The sequence below is a fragment of the Salmo salar genome, chromosome 01, assembly GCF_965601325.2.
Source record: "Salmo salar chromosome 01, fSalSal1, whole genome shotgun sequence".
NCBI lineage: Eukaryota > Metazoa > Chordata > Actinopteri > Salmoniformes > Salmonidae > Salmo > Salmo salar.
Genome location: NC_138291.1, coordinates 124,009,069 through 124,027,500, shown reverse-complemented (window position 1 = coordinate 124,027,500; position 18,432 = coordinate 124,009,069). Strand labels below are relative to the sequence as shown.

Sequence of the window (18,432 nt, the reverse complement as noted above, 5' to 3'; positions counted from 1 at the left end):
GAGCTGAGATTAGGAGCACACTCTTAAAGGGAGTGGTCCTAATCTCAGTTTGTTACCTGTAAAAAAGACACCTGTCCACAGAAGCAATCAATCAATCAGATTCCAAACTCTCCACCATGGCCAAGACCAAAGAGCTCTCCAAGGATGTCAGGGACAAGATCGTAGACCTAGACAAGGCTGGAATGGGCTACAAGACCATCGCCAAGCAGCTTGGTGAGAAGGTGACAACAGTTGGTGCGATTATTCGCAAATGGAAGAAACACAAAAGAACTGTCAATCTCCCTCGGCCTGGGGCTCCATGCAAGATCTCACCTCGTGGAGTTGCAATGATAATGAAAACGGTGAGGAATCAGCCCAGAACTACACGGGAGGATCTTGTCAATGATCTCAAGGCAGCTGGGACCATAGTCACCAAGAAAACAATTGGTAACACACTACGCCGTGAAGGCCTGAAATCCTGCAGCGCCCGCAAGGTCCCCCTGCTCAAGAAAGCACATATACATGCCCGTCTGAAGTTTGCCAATGAACATCTGAATGATTCAGAGGACAACTGGGTGAAAGTGTTGTGGTCAGATGAGACCAAAATGGAGCTCTTTGGCATCAACTGAACTCGCCGTGTTTGGAGGAGGAGGAATGCTGCCTATGACCCCAAGAACACATCCCCACCGTCAAACATGTAGGTGGAAACATGCTTTGGGGGTGTTTTTCTGCTAAGGTGACAGATCAACTTCACCGCATCAAAGGGATGATGGATGGGGCCATGTACCGTCAAATCTTGGGTGAGAACATCCTTCCCTCAGCCAGGGCATTGAAAATGGGTCATGGATGGGTATTCCAGCATGACAATGACCTAATATACACGGCCAAGGCAACAAAGGAGTGGCTCAAGAAGAAGCACATTAAGGTCCTGGAGTGGCCTAGCCAGTCTCCAGACCTTAATCCCATAGAAAATCTGTGGAGGGAGCTGAAGGTTCGAGTTGCCAAACGTCAGCCTCGAAACCTTAATGACTTGGAGAAGATCTGCAAAGAGGAGTGGGACAAAATCCCTCCTGAGATGTGGGCAAACCTGGTGGCCAACTACAAGAAACGTCTGACCTCTGTGATTGTCAACAATGGTTTTGCCACCAAGTACTAAGTCATGTTTTGCAGAGGGGTCAAATACTTATTTCCCTCATTAAAATGCAAATCAATTTATAACATTTTTGACATGTGTTTTTCTGGATTTTTTGTTGTTATTCTGTCTCTCATTTTCAAATAAACCTACCATTAAAATTATAGACTGATCATTTCTTTGTCAGTGGGCAAACGTACAAAATCAGCAGGGGATCAAATACTTTTTTCCCTCACTGTACATGACCCCCACCGAACTCCCAGCTGTCAGAAATCATCCATGCCACATCTAGGGTGGGTCAGGTTTCAAGACGTATTTTTGTCCAGGCCTTTTCTTCCCCCTCCTTGACCTCTTCTTCAGCAGGAGATCGTCTTTATACCGTCCAGCTACCCACAACCTGCCTTTATTCAGACAACCTCTCTAGCTACCTACAACCTGCCTTTTAGTCAGACTACCTCTCTAGCTACCCACAACCTGCCTTTAGTCAGACTGCCTCTCTAGCTACCCACAAACTGCCTTTAGTCAGACTGCCTCTCTAGCTACCCACAACCTGCCTTTAGTCAGACTGCCTCTCTAGCTACCCACAACCTGCCTTTAGTCAGACTACCTCTCTAGCTACCCACAACCTGCCTTTATTCAGACTGCCTCTCTAGCTACCCACAACCTGCCTTTTAGTCAGACTACTGTCCAGCTACCCACAACCTGCCTTTTAGTCAGACTACCTCTCTAGCTACCCACAACCTGCCTTTAGTCAGGCTACTGTCTAGCTACCCACAACCTGACTTTATTCACACAACCTCTCTAGCTACCCACAACCTGCCTTTTAGTCAGACTACCACTCTAGCTACCCACAACCTGCCTTTTAGTCAGACTACCTCTCTAGCTACCCACAACCTGCCTTTTAGTCAGACTACCCCACAAGAACATTTTGACAAATACTTCTGGAGGATTTCAAAGGGTAAGGAACCTACGTTCTTGACATGAAGGGATCGTGCTGATGGGATGATTACAGAGTCTTCTTTCTACTGAAGACGGCCTTGACATTTTTCGAGAGCCTTGAAAGTGGTGCTGTCCAGTGTTTACCCTCCCTTCAGAAGTAGGGTTGTTGACCTCTGTTCAGCTGTATTGTTGTGGGTCGGGTTGCAGAAGTCGTGTTGTTGACCTCTGTTCAGCTGTATTGTTGTGGTACAGGTTGTGATTGGAGCTAGTGGAACGTTACAGCTCTACCTTGGACTGGATTTAGTTTATTTGCACAAATAGAACAGTTTGTAACAGTAAAACAACAACAGTATGTCCAGCAGGGGGAAAAAGGCCAAAAGGGGTCGTCGACCGTGTGTTTCAACCAATATGTGTTTTAAGTAATATGGGGTTTTAACTGTGTTTTAACCACGGGGTTTTAACTGTGTTTTAACCGCGGGGTTTTAACTGTGTTTTAACCGCGGGGTTTTAACTGTGTTTTAACCACAGGGTTTTAACTGTGTTTTAACTGCGGGGTTTTAACCACGGGGTTTTAACTGTGTTTTAACTGCGGGGTTTGAACTGTGTGTGAATGTATATCTTCCAGGGAAAGTGAACCCCACCCAGTGTGAAGCCATGACCATGGTAGCAGCCCAGGTTATGGGAAACAACGTGGCTGTGACCATCGGAGGCAGCAACGGACACTTTGAGCTGAACGTCTTCAAGCCAATGATGGTAAGAACTGATATCACCGTGGACTAAGACAATGCTAATAGGCCAGTTTCCCCCGTGGACTAAGACAATGCTAATAGGCCACTTTCACCGTGGACTAAGACAATGCTAATAGGCCAGTTTCACCGTGGACTAAGACGATGCTAATAGGCCAGTTTCACCGTGGACTAAGACGATGCTAATAGGCCAGTTTCACCGTGGACTAAGACGATGCTAATAGGCCAGTTTCACCGTGGACTAAGACGACGCCAATAGGCCAGTTTCACCGTGGACTAAGACGACGCCAATAAGCCAGTTTCACCGTGGACTAAGACAACGCTAATAGGCCAGTTTCACCGTGGACTAAGACAATGCTAATAGGCCAGTTTCACCGTGGACTAAGACAATGCTTTGTATTTATTATGGATGCCCATTAGTTCCTGCCAAGGCAACGGCTACTCTTCCTGGGGTTTATTATGGATCCCCATTAGTTCCTGCCAAGGCAGCAGCTGCTCTTCCTGGGGTTTATTATGGATCCCCATTAGTTCCTGCCAAGGCAGCAGCTACTCTTCCTGGGGTTTATTATGGATCCCCATTAGTTCCTGCCAAGGCAACAGCCACTCTTCCTGGGGTTTATTATGGATCCCCATTAGTTCCTGCCAAGGCAGCAGCCACTCTTCCTGGGGTTTATTATGGATCCCCATTAGTTCCTGCCAAGGCAGCAGCTACTCTTCCTGGGGTTTATTATGGATCCCTATTAGTTCCTGCCAAGGCAGCAGCTACTCTTCCTGGGGTTTATTATGGATCCCCATTAGTTCCGGCCAAGGCAGTAGCTACTCTTCCTGGGGTTTATTATGGATCCCCATTAGTTCCTGCCAAGGCAGCAGCTACTCTTCCTGGGGTTTATTATGGATCCCCATTAGTTCCTGTAGAGGCAGCAGCTACTCTTCCTGGGGTTTATTATGGATCCCCATTAGTTCCTGCCAAGGCAGCAGCTACTCTTCCTGAGGTTTATTATGGATCCCCATTAGTTCCTGCCAAGGCAGCGGCTACTCTTCCTGGGGTTTATTATGGATCCCCATTAGTTCCTGCCAAGGCAGCAGCTACTCTTCCTGGGGTTTATTATGGATCCCCATTAGTTCCTGCCAAGGCAGCGGCTACTCTTCCTGGGGTTTATTATGGATCCCCATTAGTTCCTGCCAAGGCAGCAGCTACTCTTCCTGGGGTCCAGCAAAATTAAGGCAGTTTATAATAAAAAAAAAACATTACAATACATTCACAGATTTCACAACACACTGTGTGCCCTCAGGCCCCTACTCCACCACTACCACATATCTACAGTACTAAGTCCATGTGTGCCTATGTTATCGTGTGTGTGTGTCTGTGTCTGTGCCTATGTTTGTGTTGCTTCACAGTCCCAACTGTTCCATAAGGTGTTTTTTTAATCTGTTTTTTTTAAATCTGATTCTCCTGCTGCATCAGTTACCTGATGTGGAATAGAGTTCCATGTAGTCATGGCTCTGTGTAGTACTGTGTGCCTCCCATAGTCTGTTCTGGACTTGGTGGCATGTCTTGTGGGGTATGCATGGGTGTCTGAGCTGTGTGCCAGTAGTTTAAACAGACAGCTCAGTGCATTCAGCATGTCAATACCTCTCACAAATACAAGTAGTGATGAAGTCAATCTCTCCTCCACTTTCAGCAAGGAGAGATTGGCATGCATATTATTAATGTTAGCTCTTTGTGGATATTTAAGGGTCAGCCGTGCTGCCCTGTTCTGAGACAATTGCAATTTTCCTATGTCCCTTTTTGTGACACCTGACCACACGACTGAAAAGTAGTCCAGGTCAGACAAAACTAAGGCCTGTAGGACCTGCCTTGTTGATAGTGTTGTTAACCTGTTGGGGATAGGGGGCAGTATTTGCACGGCTGGATAAAAAACGTACCCGATTTAATCTGGTTACTACTCCTGCCCAGTAACTAGAATATACATATAATTATTGGCTTTGGATAGAAAACACCCTAAAGTTTCTAAAACTGTTTGAATGGTGTCTGTGAGTATAACAGAACTCCTATGGCAGGCCAAAACCTGAGAAGATTTCAAGCAGGAAGTGGCCTGTCTGAGAAGTAGTGTTTCATCTTGGCTCTTTTTATTGAAGACTCAGGATCTGTGCAATAACGTGACACTTCCTACGTCTTCCATAGGGTCTCAGAGCCCGGGAAAACGTTGAACGATATCGAGGCGGGCTCTGGCTGAAACACTTTATCGCTTTTGGCAAGCGGCCACTCAGAGTACTATGGGCTTAGGCGCATGCCCGCTTCGACCGAATGGTTTCTTTTCCTTTGTCTGTTTATCTAAACGCAGATTCCCGGTCGGAATATTATCGCTTTTTTATGAGAAAAATGGCATAAAAATTGATTTTAAACAGCGGTTGACATGCTTCGAAGTACGGTAATGGAATATTTAGAATTCTTTTGTCATGAATTGCGCCATGCTCGTCACCCTTATTTAGCCTTTAGGATAGTGTCTAGAACGCACGAACAAAACGCCGCTGTTTGGATATAACGATGGATTATTTTGGACCAAACCAACATTTGTTATTGAAGTAGAAGTCCTGGGAGTGCATTCTGACGAAGACAACAAAGGTAATAACATTTTTCTTATAGTAAATCTGACTTTGATGAGTGCTAAACCTGCTGGGTGTCTAAATAGCTAGCCCTGTGATGCCGGGCTATCTACTGAGAATATTGCAAAATGTACTTTCACCAAAAAGCTATTTTAAAATCGGACATATCGAGTGCATAGAGGAGTTCTGTATCTATAATTCTTAAAATAATTGTTATGCTTTTTGTGAACGTTTATCGTGAGTAATTTAGTAAATTCACCGGCAGTGTTCGGTGGGAATGCTAGTCACATGCTAGTCACATGCTAATGTAAAAAGCTGGTTTTTGATATAAATATGAACTTGATTGAACAAAACATGCATGTATTGTATAACATAATGTCCTAGGGTTGTCATCTGATGAAGATCATCAAAGGTTAGTGCTACATTTAGCTGTGGTTTGGGTTTATGTGACATTATATGCTAGCTTGAAAAATGGGTGTCTGATTATTTCTGGCTGGGTACTCTGCTGACATAATCTAATGTTTTGCTTTCGTTGTAAAGCCTTTTTGAAATCGGACAGTGTGGTTAGATTAACGAGAGTCTTATCTTTAAAATGGTGTAAAATAGTAATATTTTTGAAAAATTGAAGTAATAGCATATCTTAGGATTTGAATAACGCGCCACAGGATTCAACTGGCTGTTGAGTAGGTGGGACGCAAGCATCCCACCTAGCCCATAGAGGTTAAGAAGGTAGAAACTAGGGCCTGTGGGACCTGTCTTGTTGATAGTGTTGTTAACCTCTTACATCTAGACGTTCCGCTAGCGGAACACCTGCTCCAATAGCCAATGATGGGCGTGGCGCGAATTACAAATTCCTCAAAAATACAAAAACTTCAATTTTTCAAACATATTACTATTTTACACCATTTTAAAGACAAGACTCTCCTTTATCTAACCACACTGTCCGATTTCAAAAAGGCTTTACAACGAAAGAAAAACATTAGATTATGTCAGCAGAGTACCCAGCCAGAAATAATCAGACACCCATTTTTCAAGCTAGCATAATGTGTTTCAGCCTGGGGCTGCCTCGATATCATTCAGCTTTTTCCCGGGTTCTGAGAGCCTATGGGAGCCGTAGGAAGTGTCACGTTACAGCAAAGATCCTCAGTCTTCAATAAAAAGAGCCAAGATGAACAAGAACTTGTCAGACAGGTCACTTCCTGTATGGAATCTTCTCAGGTTTTTGCCTGCCATATGAGTTCTGTTATACTCACAGACACCATTCAAACAGTTTTAGAAACTTTAGGGTGTTTTCTATCCAAAGCCAATAATTATATGCATATTCTAGTTTCTGGGCAGGAGTAATAATCAGATTAAATCGGGTACGTTTTTTATCCGGCCGTGAAAATACTGCCCCCTAGCCATAACAGGTTAAGAAGGTAGAAACTAGGGCCTGTAGGACCTGCCTTATTGATAGTGTTGTTAAGAAGGTAGAGCAGGGCTTTATTATGGACAGACTTCTCCCCATCTTAGCTACTGTTGTATCAATATGTTTTGACCATGACAGTTTACAATCCAGTGTTACTCCAAACAGGTTAGTCACCTCAACTTGCTAAATTTTCATATAATTTATTTCAGTATTTAGTTGAGGTTTAGGGTTTAGTGAATGTTTTGTCCCAAATACAATGCTTTAAGTTTTAGAAATATTTAGGACTAACTTATTCCTTGCCACCCACTCTGACACTAACTGCAGCTCTTTGTTGAGTGCTGCAGTCATTTCAGTCACTGTAGTAGCTGACGTGTATATAGTGTTGAGTCATCCACATTCATAAACACACTGGCTTTAGTCAAATTCAGTGGCATGTTAGTAAAAATTGAAAAAAGTAAGGGGCCTAGACAGCTGCCCTGGGGAATTCCTGATTCTGCCTGGACAGACTGGGGGCCTAGACAGCTGCCGTGGGGAATTCCTGATTCTACCTGGACAGACTGGGGGACTAGACAGCTGCCCTGGGGAATTCCTGATTCTACCTGGACAGACTGGGGGCCTAGACAGCTGCCTTGGGGAATTCCTGACTCTACCAGGAATATGTTGGAGAGGCTTCCATTAAAGAACACCCTCTGTGTTCTGTTAGACAAGTAACTCTTTATCCACATTATAGCAGGGGGTGTAAAGCCATAACACATACATTTTTCCAGCAGCAGACTATGATCTATAATGTCTAAAGCCATACATGCTGTCTGTCATCTGCCCGGTACAGTTGAAACTGGGATTCATCCGTGAAGAGCACACTTCTCCAACGTGCCACTGGCCATCGACGGTTTGCAAAGCTGTCATCAAGGCAAAGGGTGGCTACTTTGAAGAATCTAAAATATATTTTGATTTGTTTAACACTTTTCTTTGGTTACTACTTGATTTCATATATGTGTTATTTCATAGTTTTGATGTCTTCACTATTATTCTACAATGTAGAAAATAGTAAATATAAAGGAAAAAAAAACCTGGAATGAGTAGGTGTGTCCAAACATTTGACTGGTACTGTATGCACAAACTGTTCAGAACTGTTTTGGATGGGAAGCATGCAGATGCCTTAACACCTCCTCTCTCCTCCTCCTCCCAGATTAAGTGTTGAACTCAGCGAGGCTGCTGGGGGATGCCTCAGTCATACTGTAACTCCACCTCTCCTCCTCCTTCCTCACAGATTAGGTGTTGAACTCAGCGAGGCTGCTGGGGGATGCCTCTGTCATACTGTAACGCCACCTCTCTCCTCCTCCTTCCCAGATTAAGTGTTGAACTCAGCCAGGCTGCTGGGGGATGCCTCAGTCATACTGTAACTCCACGTCTCTCCTCCTCTTCCTCACAGATTAAGTGTCGAATTTAGCCAGGCTGCTGGGGGATGCCTCAGTCATACTGTAACTCCACCTCTCTCCTCCTCCTCCCAGGTTACGTGTTGAACTCAGCGAGGCAGCTGGGGGATGCCTCAGTCATACTGTAACTCCACCTCTCTTCTTCCCAGATTAAGAACGTGTTGAACTCAGCGAGGCAGCTGGGGGATGCCTCAGTCATACTGTAACTCCACCTCTCTTCTTCCCAGATTAAGAACGTGTTTGAACTCAGCCAGGCTGCTGGGGGATGCCTCAGTCATACTGTAACTCCACCTCTCCTACCCTTCCCACATTAAGTGTTGAACTCAGCGAGGCTGCTGGGGGATGCCTCAGTCATACTGTAACTCCACCTCTCTCCTCCTCTTCCTCCCAGATTAAGTGTTGAACTCAGCCAGACTGCTGGGGGATGCCTCAGTCATACCTTAACTCCACCTCTCTCCTCCTCTTCCCAGATTAATTGTTGAACTCAGCGAGGCTGCTGGGGGATGCTTCAGTCATACTGTAACTCCACCTCTCCTCTTCCTCCCAGATTAAGAACGTGTTGAACTCAGCGAGGCTGCTGGGGGATGCCTCAGTCTCCTTCACTAATAACTGTGTGGTGGGCATTGAAGCTAACATCGACAGGATCAACAAACTCATGAACGAGTCCTTGATGCTGGTCACCGCCCTCAACCCACACATAGGTACGTGTCGTAGTAAAGCATGTGCTTCAAAGTAGTGTATGGACATACAGCAGGGTACCAAAAAGTCATGAACGAGATCTAGATACCTGCTCTCTAGAGACAGCAGGAGCAGTAGAGATACTCTGAATGATCGGCTATGGAACCCTACCTGGCATGATGACTCCCCTAACCACCTGGTAGTGCTGCTGCTCCCGTTTCAACTGTTCTGCCTGCGGCTATGGAACCATCACCGTTTCACCGGACGTGCTACCTGTCCTAGACCTGCTGTTTTCAAGTCTCTAGAGACAGCAGGAGCGGTAGAGATACTCTCAAAGATCGGCTATGAAAAGCCAACTGACATTTACTCCTGAGGTGCTGACCTGTTGCACCCTCGACAACCACTTTGATTATTATTATCTGACCCTGCTGGTCATTTATGAACGTTTGAACATCTTGGCCATGTTCTGTTATAATCTCCACCCGGCACAGCCAGAAGAGGACTGGCCACCCCTCATAGCCTGGTTCCTCTCTAGGTTTCTTCCTAGGTTTTGGCCTTTCCAGGGAGGTTTTTCCTAGCCACCGTGCTTCTACACCTGCATTGCTTGCTGTTTGGGGGTTTTAGGCTGGGTGTCTGTACAGCGCTTTGAGACATCAGCTGATGTAAGAAGGGCTATATAAATACATTTGATTTACTGTGCAGAATACACCTGCAGGAGAAATCAACAAGTTATCCATCTGTTTTCGCCTGTAACCACATATAACCACTAGAGGGCAGTAAGTCACAGTCCCAAGTTTCAGCAGTGCTGAGATTCACCAGACTGTAATGTGAGTATTGTAAATGAGATGTTTTGCTCTACAGCACAGTCAGTCTGTCTACTGCAGTAGATTGAGTCCTACTGGGACAGTCCCCTCTGTCTGGTGGCTTAGTGTGTAGGGAGTCTGGTGGCTTAGTGTGTAGGGAGTCTACCCTCTGTCTGGTGGCTTAGTGTGTAGGGAGTCTGGTGGCTTAGTGTGTAGGGAGTCCACTCTGTCTGGTGGCTTAGTGTGTAGGGAGTCCCCCCTCTGTCTGGTGGCTTAGTGTGTAGGGAGTCTGGTGGCTTAGTGTGTAGGGAGTCCACCCTCTGTCTGGTGGCTTAGTGTGTAGGGAGTCCACCCTCTGTCTGGTGGCTTAGTGTGTAGTGAGTCCACCCTCTGTCTGGTGGCTTAGTGTGTAGGGAGTCTGGTGGCTTAGTGTGTAGGGAGTCTGGTGGCTTAGTGTGTAGGGAGTCTGGTGGCTTAGTGTGTAGGGAGTCTGGTGGCTTAGTGTGTTGGGAGTCTGGTGGCTTAGTGTGTAGGGAGTCTGGTGGCTTAGTGTGTTGGGAGTCTGGTGGCTTAGTGTGTAGGGAGTTCCATCTGTCTGGTGGCTTAGTGTGTAGGGAGTCCCCTCTGTCTGGTGGCTTAGTGTGTAGGGAGTCCCCTCTGTCTGGTGGCTTAGTGTGTAGGGAGTCTGGTGGCTTAGTGTGTAGGGAGTCTCCTCTGTCTGGTGGCTTAGTGTGTAGGGAGTCTGGTGGCTTAGTGTGTAGGGAGTCCACCCTCTGTCTGGTGGCTTAGTGTGTAGGGAGTCCAGCCTCTGTCTGGTGGCTTGGTGTGTAGGGAGTCCCCTCTGTCTGGTGGCTTAGTGTGTAGGGAGTCTGGTGGCTTAGTGTGTAGGGAGTCTCCTCTGTCTGGTGGCTTAGTGTGTAGGGAGTCTGGTGGCTTAGTGTGTAGGGAGTCTGGTGGCTTAGTGTGTAGGGAGTCTCCTCTGTCTGGTGGCTTAGTGTGTAGGGAGTCCACCCTCTGTCTGGTGGCTTAGTGTGTAGGGAGTCTGGTTGCTTAGTGTGTAGGGAGTCTGGTGGCTTAGTGTGTAGGGAGTCTGGTGGCATAGTGTGTAGGGAGTCTGGTGGCATAGTGTGTAGGGAGTCTGGTGGCTTAGTGTGTAGGGAGTCTGGTGGCTTAGTGTGTAGGGAGTCCCCCCTCTATCTGGTGGCTTAGTGTGTAGGGAGTCTGGTGGCTTAGTGTGTTCACTGTCGGGACCGCCAACCGTCACGTCCACATACATCACCTCCTCTGTGGTCTTCGAGGGTCTGCTATTGGTTGCTTAATTGTGTTCTCTGAGGCTCAGGTCTTCAGTGTTTTAGACGTGGAGGTAGTTGAGGAAGTAGAAAGGTCATGGTTAGTCATCAGTCTTAATGACGCTTCATTATTTTAACGTCTGAATTCAGCCCCTTCTCTATCTTCTCAATAGGTTATGACAAAGCTGCTAAGATTGCCAAGATGGCTCACAAAGAGGGAGGAAACCTCAAGGAAACTGCTATCAAGCTAGGATACCTGACAGCAGAAGAGTTTGACGCATGGGTCAAGCCGCATGAGATGCTGGGACCCAAGTAGAACACCGACACGCTGCAGAATGTCTACGGTTATAAATGTCTTTGTCTTTGTACAAATAAAACAATTTTTTTTTTAATTTTTTTTTTTTGAAAACGCGTTGTTGTATTTTATTTAAACCGTTATTTTGGGGTATAGTTACAGGGGAGAGGAGGAGGAGGGGGGGATGAGCCAATTTATATGTTCCGTTCCTCAGTGCAGGAACAGACCTGATCTATGGACAGATGACTGCTGATCGTGGAAGTGACTATCTTTCACCTTTTTGTTGTTGTATTTTGTTCAACATTGGACTTCCAGTTAAATCTTTTCAGTGAAGGCCAGTGGATGTTACGGTAAAAAGGGTTTCTCATCTAAATAAAATAAGGATACGTGGTTTCCTTTTAGAAAGATGTTCAAGCTATTATCTTGGTCATTTATCTACTTCCTGCATTATCTTGGTAATTTATCCACTTCATGCATTATCTTGGTCATTTATCTACTTCCTGCATTATCTTGGTCATTTATCTACTTCCTGCATTATCTTGGACATTTATCTACTTACTGCATTATCTTGGTCATTTATCTACTTCCTGCATTATCTTGGACATTTATCCACTTCCTGCATTATCTTGGTCATTTATCTACTTCCTGCATTATCTTGGTCATTTATCTACTTCATGCATTATCTTGGTCGTTTATCCACTTCCTGCATTATCTTTGTCGTTTATCCACTTCCTGCATTATCTTGGTCGTTTATCCACTTCCTGCATTATCTTGGTTGTTTATCCACTTCCTGCATTATCTTGGTCGTTTATCCACTTCCTGCATTATCTTGGTCATTTATCCACTTCATGCATTATCTTGGTCATTTATCCACTTCATGCATTATCTTGGTCATTTATCTACTTCCTGCATTATCCTGGTCATTTATATCCTTATTGCATTATCTCGGTCATTTATCTTGGTCATTTATCTACGTCATGCATTATGAGGGCTCCTGGGCTACTCCTGAAGCCCACTCCTCGGCTACAATATCCGGAACCCCTTCTACCGTCGATCCTTCACGACTGGAATACCGACATAATCTGCCCGAGGATCCCAACAGGCCCCTCAGGTGTGACGTCCCCTGAAGGCCCATTCTGCTAACCGCGGCCTGCTAGCTATCTAGAGCATATTGGACTGTTAGCTGATCCATCGGCCAGTTTCTTGGACCACTATACCCATTTTGCAAATTGGACTTGGACCCCTCTGCTACTTGGAACCCTACTAATTCCACGACTGGTCTATCAACGTCACCGCACGAGGTGGCAAAAACAGGCTTTCCCCCATCGCGACTTCCCTCTAAGGCCCTTCTGCTAACTTACTTGCCCCGGCCTGCTAACTGCTAGCTTGCTAGCCCCGGCCAGCTAACTGTCTGAATCTATGCTATCGTGCCCAGAAACCTGCTCCCTTTACTCTCTATTCCGAACGTGCTAGACGGACAGTTCTTATAGCCTTTAGCCATACCCTTATCCTACTTCTCCTCTGTTCCTCTGGTGATGTAGAGGTTAATCCAGGACCTGCAGTGCCCAGCTCCACTCCCACTCCCCAGGTGCTCTCATTTGTTGACTTCTGTAACCGTAAAAGCCTTGGTTTCATGCATGTTAACATTAGAAGCCTCCTCCCTAAGTTTGCTTTATTCACTGCTTTTGCACATTCTGCCAACCCGGATGTCTTAGCCGTGTCTGAATCCTGGCTTAGGAAAACCACCAAAAACCCTGACATTTCCATCCCTAACTATAACATTTTCCGCCATGATAGAACTGCCAAAGGGGGCAGCGTTGCAATCTACTGCAGAGAGAGCCTGCAGAGTTCTGTACCAAAACAATTTGAGGTTCTACTTCTAGAATTTCACCTTTCCAGAAAAAAGTCTCTCACCGTTGCGCTTGCTATAGACCACCCTCTGCTCCCAGCTGTGCCCTGGACACCATATGTGAATTGATTACCCCCCCATCTATCTTCTGAGCTCGTGCAGCTAGGTGACCTAAACTGGGACATGCTTAACACCCCGGCCATCCTACAATCTAAGCTTGATGCCCTCAATCTCACACAAATTATCAATGAACCTACCAGGTCCAACCCTAAATCCGTAAACACGGGCACCCTCATAGATATCATCCTAACTAACTCGCCCTCCAAATACACCTCTGCTGTTTTCAATGAAGATCTCAGCGATCATTGCCTGCATCCATAATGGGTCTGCGATCAAATGACCACCCCTCATCACTGTCAAACGCTCCCTAAAACACTTCTGCAAACAGGCCTTTCTAATCAACCTTGCCCGGGTATCCTGGAAGGATATTGACCTCATCCCGTCAGTAGAGGATGCCTGGTTGTTCTTTAAAAGTGCCTTCCTCACCATCTTAAATAAGCATGCTCCATTCAGAAAATGTAGAACCAGGAACAGATATAGATAGCCCTTGGTTCACTCCAGACCTGACTGCCCTTAACCAGCACAAAAACATCCTGTGGCGTTCTGCATTAGCATCGAATAGCCCCCGTGATATGCAACTTTTCAGGAAAGTTAGGAACAAATATACACAGGCAGTTAGGAAAGCTAAGGCTAGAATTTGTAGTACAAATTCGAAAAAGTTCTGGGACACTGTAAAGTCCATGGAGAATAAGAGCACCTCCTCCCAGCTGCCCACTGCAGTGAGGCTATGAAACACTGTCACTACCGATAAATCCACAATAATTGTGAATTTCAATAAGCATTTTTCTACGGCTGGCCATGCTTTCCACCTGGCTACCCCTACCACGGTCAACAGCCCTGCACCCTCCACAGCAACCCGCCAAAGCCCCCACCATTTCTCCTTCACCCAAATCCAGATAGCTGATGTTCTGAAAGAGCTGCAAAATCTGGACCCCTACAAATCAGCCGGGCTAGACAATCTGGACCCTCTCTTTCTAAAATTATCTGCCGAAATTGTTGCAACCCCTATTACTAGCCTGTTCAACCTCTCTTTTGTATCGTCTGAGATTCCCATAGATTGGAAAGCTGCCGCGGTCATCCCCCTCTTCAAAGGGGGAGGCACTCTAGACCCAAACTGCTACAGACCTATATCTATTCTACCCTGCCTTTCTAAGATCTTTGAAAGCCAAGTTAACAAAGAGATTACCGACCATTTCAAATCTCACCGTACCTTCTCCGCTATGCAATCTGGTTTCAGAGCTGGTCATGGGTGCACCTCAGCCACGCTTAAGATCCTAAACTATATCATAACCGCCATCGATAAGAGACATTACTGTGCAGCCATATTCATCGACCTGGCTAAGGCTTTCGACTCTGTCAATCACAACATTCTTATTGGCAGACTCAACAGCCTTGGTTTCTCAAATGATTGCCTCGCTTGGTTCACCAACTACTTCTCTGATAGAGTTCAGTATGTCAAATCAGAGGGCCTGTTGTCCGGACCTCTGGCAGTCTCTATGGGGGTGCCACAGGGTTCAATTCTCAGGCCGACTCTCTTCTCTGTATACATCAATGATGTCGCTCTCGCTCCTGGTGATTCTTTGTGCCACATCTACGCAGACGACACCATTCTGTATACCTCTGGTCCTTCTTTGGACACTGTGTTAACAACCCTCCAGACGAGCTTCAATGCCATACAACTCTCCTTCTGTGGCCTCCAACTGCTCTTAAATGCAAGTAAAACTAAATGCATGCTCTTCAACCGATTGCTGCCCGCACCTGCCCGCCCGTCCAGCATCACTACTCTGGACGGTTCTGACTTAGAATATGTGGACAACTACAAATACCTGGGTGTCTGGTTAGACTGTAAACTCTCCTTCCAGACTCACATTAAACATCTCCAATCCAAAATTAAATCTAGAATCGGCTTCCTATTTCGCCTCAAAGCATCCTTCACTCATGCTGCCAAACATACCCTCATAAAACTGACCATCCTACCGATCCTCGACTTCGGCGATGTCATTTACAAAACACTCTACTCAACAAATTGGATGCAGTCTATCACAGTGCCATCCATTTTGTCACCAAAGCCCCATATACTACCCACCACTGCGACCTGTATGCTCTCGTTGGCTAGCCCTCGCTTCATACTTGTCGCCAAACCCACTGGCTCCAGGTCATCTACAAGTCTCTGCTAGGTAAAGCCCCGCCTTATCTCAGCTCACTGGTCACCATAGCAACACCCACCCGTAGCACGCGCTCCAGAAGGTATATTTCACTGGTCACCCCCAAAGCCAATTCCTCCTTTGGCTGCCTCTCCTTCCAGTTCTCTGCTGCCAATGACTGGAACGAACTGCAAAAATCTCTGAAGCTGGAGACTCATATCTCCCTCACTAACTTTAAAGCACCAGCTGTCAGAGCAGATCACTGCACCTGTACACAGCCCATCTGTAAATAGCCCATCCAACTACCTCATCCCCATACTGTATTTATTTATTTATCTTGCTCCTTTGCACCCCAGTATCTCTACTTGCACATTAATCTTCCGCACATCGACCATTCCAGTGTTTAATTGCTATATTATAATTACTTCGCCACCGTGGCCTTTTTATTGCCTTACCTCCCTAATCCTACCTCATTTGCACACACTCTATATAGATTTTTCTACTGTGTTATTGATTTTATGTCTGTTTATTCCATGTGTAACTCTGTGTTGTTGTATGTGTCGAACTGCTTTGCTTTATCTTGGCCAGGTCGCAGTTGTAAATGAGAACTTGTTCTCAACTGGCCTACCTGGTTAAATAAAGGACTTGTTCTCAACTAGCCTACCTGGTTAAATAAAGGTAAAATAAATTAAATAAAAAATACACCTGGTCAACTAATCATCAAGCCTTTAATGAGCTAAATGAGGTGTGTTTATCACGGGCTACAACTAAAACGTTTAACCTCAAATAACAACCGCAACCCTTTGTTTATATACGTGGATATCAACTTTGCCATTTCAGCATGCTTTTGTGGCCCAGTGGATGCCATGCAGGGCTACGGGCCAGAAGGTTGAGGGTTCGACGACCACCACAGACGAGCTCCCTCTCCATCTGTCTCATTACACTATAAATCAGAGCCGGCTGTAGACGATCAGCGAGGGAGAATTTAAATTCCACATTTTGATGACATATTTTACCCACCAACAGGTTCTGTGCCAATGCACCACACAACCAATCAACAAAGCATACTGACTTCAAATATCACGGTTTGTGTTTTTTTAACACCACAATAAATAGACTATGTAAATGTGGATAAACAGAAAATCCATCCCTCTCTACCTCGTAGACTTACCCAGTATCTAAGGGTTGGCTTGACAATCTCTGAATGTCATTAAACTTTTTGGTGTTTTGTAACAGCTTTCTCTTTCTATTCATCAATTGGCTACTGCACAGTTTGGATTGATTGATTTTATTTGTCAGTAATAAATACATATATACTGTATATACCCTATTTTTTCACATAGATACAGATACAATTACATAGAAACGGATACAATTACATAGACACATTTACAATTACATAAAAACATTTGCAATTACGTAGATACATTTACAATTACATATATACAATTACATAGATACATTTACAATTACATAGATACATATACAATTACATAGATAAATACCTATACAATTACATAGAAACATTTACAATTGCATAGATACATTTACAATTACATAGATACCTATACAATTGCATATATACATATACAATTACATAGAAACATTTACAATTGCATATATACATATACAATTACATAGATACATATACATTTACATAGATACCTATACAATTACATAGAAACATATACAATTACATAGATACATTTACAACTACATAGATACAATTACATAGACAATTACATTTACAATTACATAGATACCTATACAATTACATAGAAACAGATACAATTACATAGAAACATTTACAGTGTTGTGACAGTAACCAGCAGGTTGTCTAGTGGTTAGAGCGTTGGGACAGTAACCAGCAGGTAGCCTAGTGGTCAGAGGCAGGTAGCCTAGTGGTTAGAGCATTGGACCAGTATCCGAAAGGTTTCTGGATCAAATCCCCGAGCTGACAAGGTAAAAATCTGTCGTTCTGCCCCTGAACAAGGCAGTTAACCCACTGTTCCTAGGCCGTCATTATAAATAAAAATGTGTTCTTAACTGACTTGCCTAGTTAAATAAAGGTAACAAAAACAAAAGTTAAACTGTGAGAGTCAGTTGTAGCACCGGGGCGTACTGCCTTCATATCATATACCTGCAGTAGATACGGCTTAATGACAGACAAACCTTCACAAATGTTTCTAAACTTTATTAGGGTAATAGCAAAAGTTAGTCAAGCCGTTGTTTTTAAGGACAGTACGAGGAGAAGAGCGAATTCTAACCAGGGGGAAAAACGCAGTACCTCCCCTGTGTTGCAAAAAAACACAACACTCCTCTATCTGGGACCAACCCTACCCCTCAGTACATTTTGATCTGTCCCTAATAGGGATGTCTACCTCACCATTATCCTACTACCTCTATGGTCTGGACTGGACTAACTAATGGGGATATAGACCTGTCTGTCAGCACCATTATCCTACTACCTCTCTGGTCTGGACTAACTAATGGGGATATAGACCTGTCTGTTTGCACAATTATCCTACTACCTCTCTGGACAAGACTAACTAATGGGGATATAGACCTGTCTATCAGAACCATTACTCTACTACCTCTCTGGTCTGGACTGGACTAACTAATGGGGATATAGACCTGTCTGTCAGCAGCATTATCCTACTACCTCTCTGGTCTGGACTGGACTAACTAATGGGGATATAGACCTGTCTATCAGCACCATTATCCTACTACCTCTCTGGTCTGGACTGGACTAACTAATTGGGATATAGACCTGTCTGTCAGCACCATTATCCTGCTAACTCTCTAGTCTGGTCTGGACTAACTCATGGGGATATAGACATGTCTGTTAGCAAAATTATCCTACTACCTCTCTGGTCTGGACTAACTAATGGGGATATAGACCTGTCTGTCAGCACCATTAAACTACTACCTCTCTGGTCATGACTAACTAATGGGGATATAGACCTGTCTGTCAGCACCATTATCCTACTACCTCTCTGGTCTGGTC

At 44.9% G+C, this 18,432-nt stretch overlaps 1 pseudogene across 1 annotated transcript in view; it reads left to right on the top strand.

The window, feature by feature from the left end:
* LOC106564811 (fumarate hydratase, mitochondrial-like) overlaps positions 1–16,746 on the top strand; it is a 48,566-nt pseudogene extending 31,820 nt beyond the window's left edge. Inside the window, exons 9-11 of the transcript XR_014394790.1 lie at positions 2,676–2,803; positions 8,795–8,948; positions 11,191–16,746. The product of XR_014394790.1 is annotated as a fumarate hydratase, mitochondrial-like (transcript). The remainder of the gene's footprint in view (positions 1–2,675; positions 2,804–8,794; positions 8,949–11,190) is intronic.
* The last annotated feature ends 1,686 nt before the right edge of the window (positions 16,747–18,432 follow it).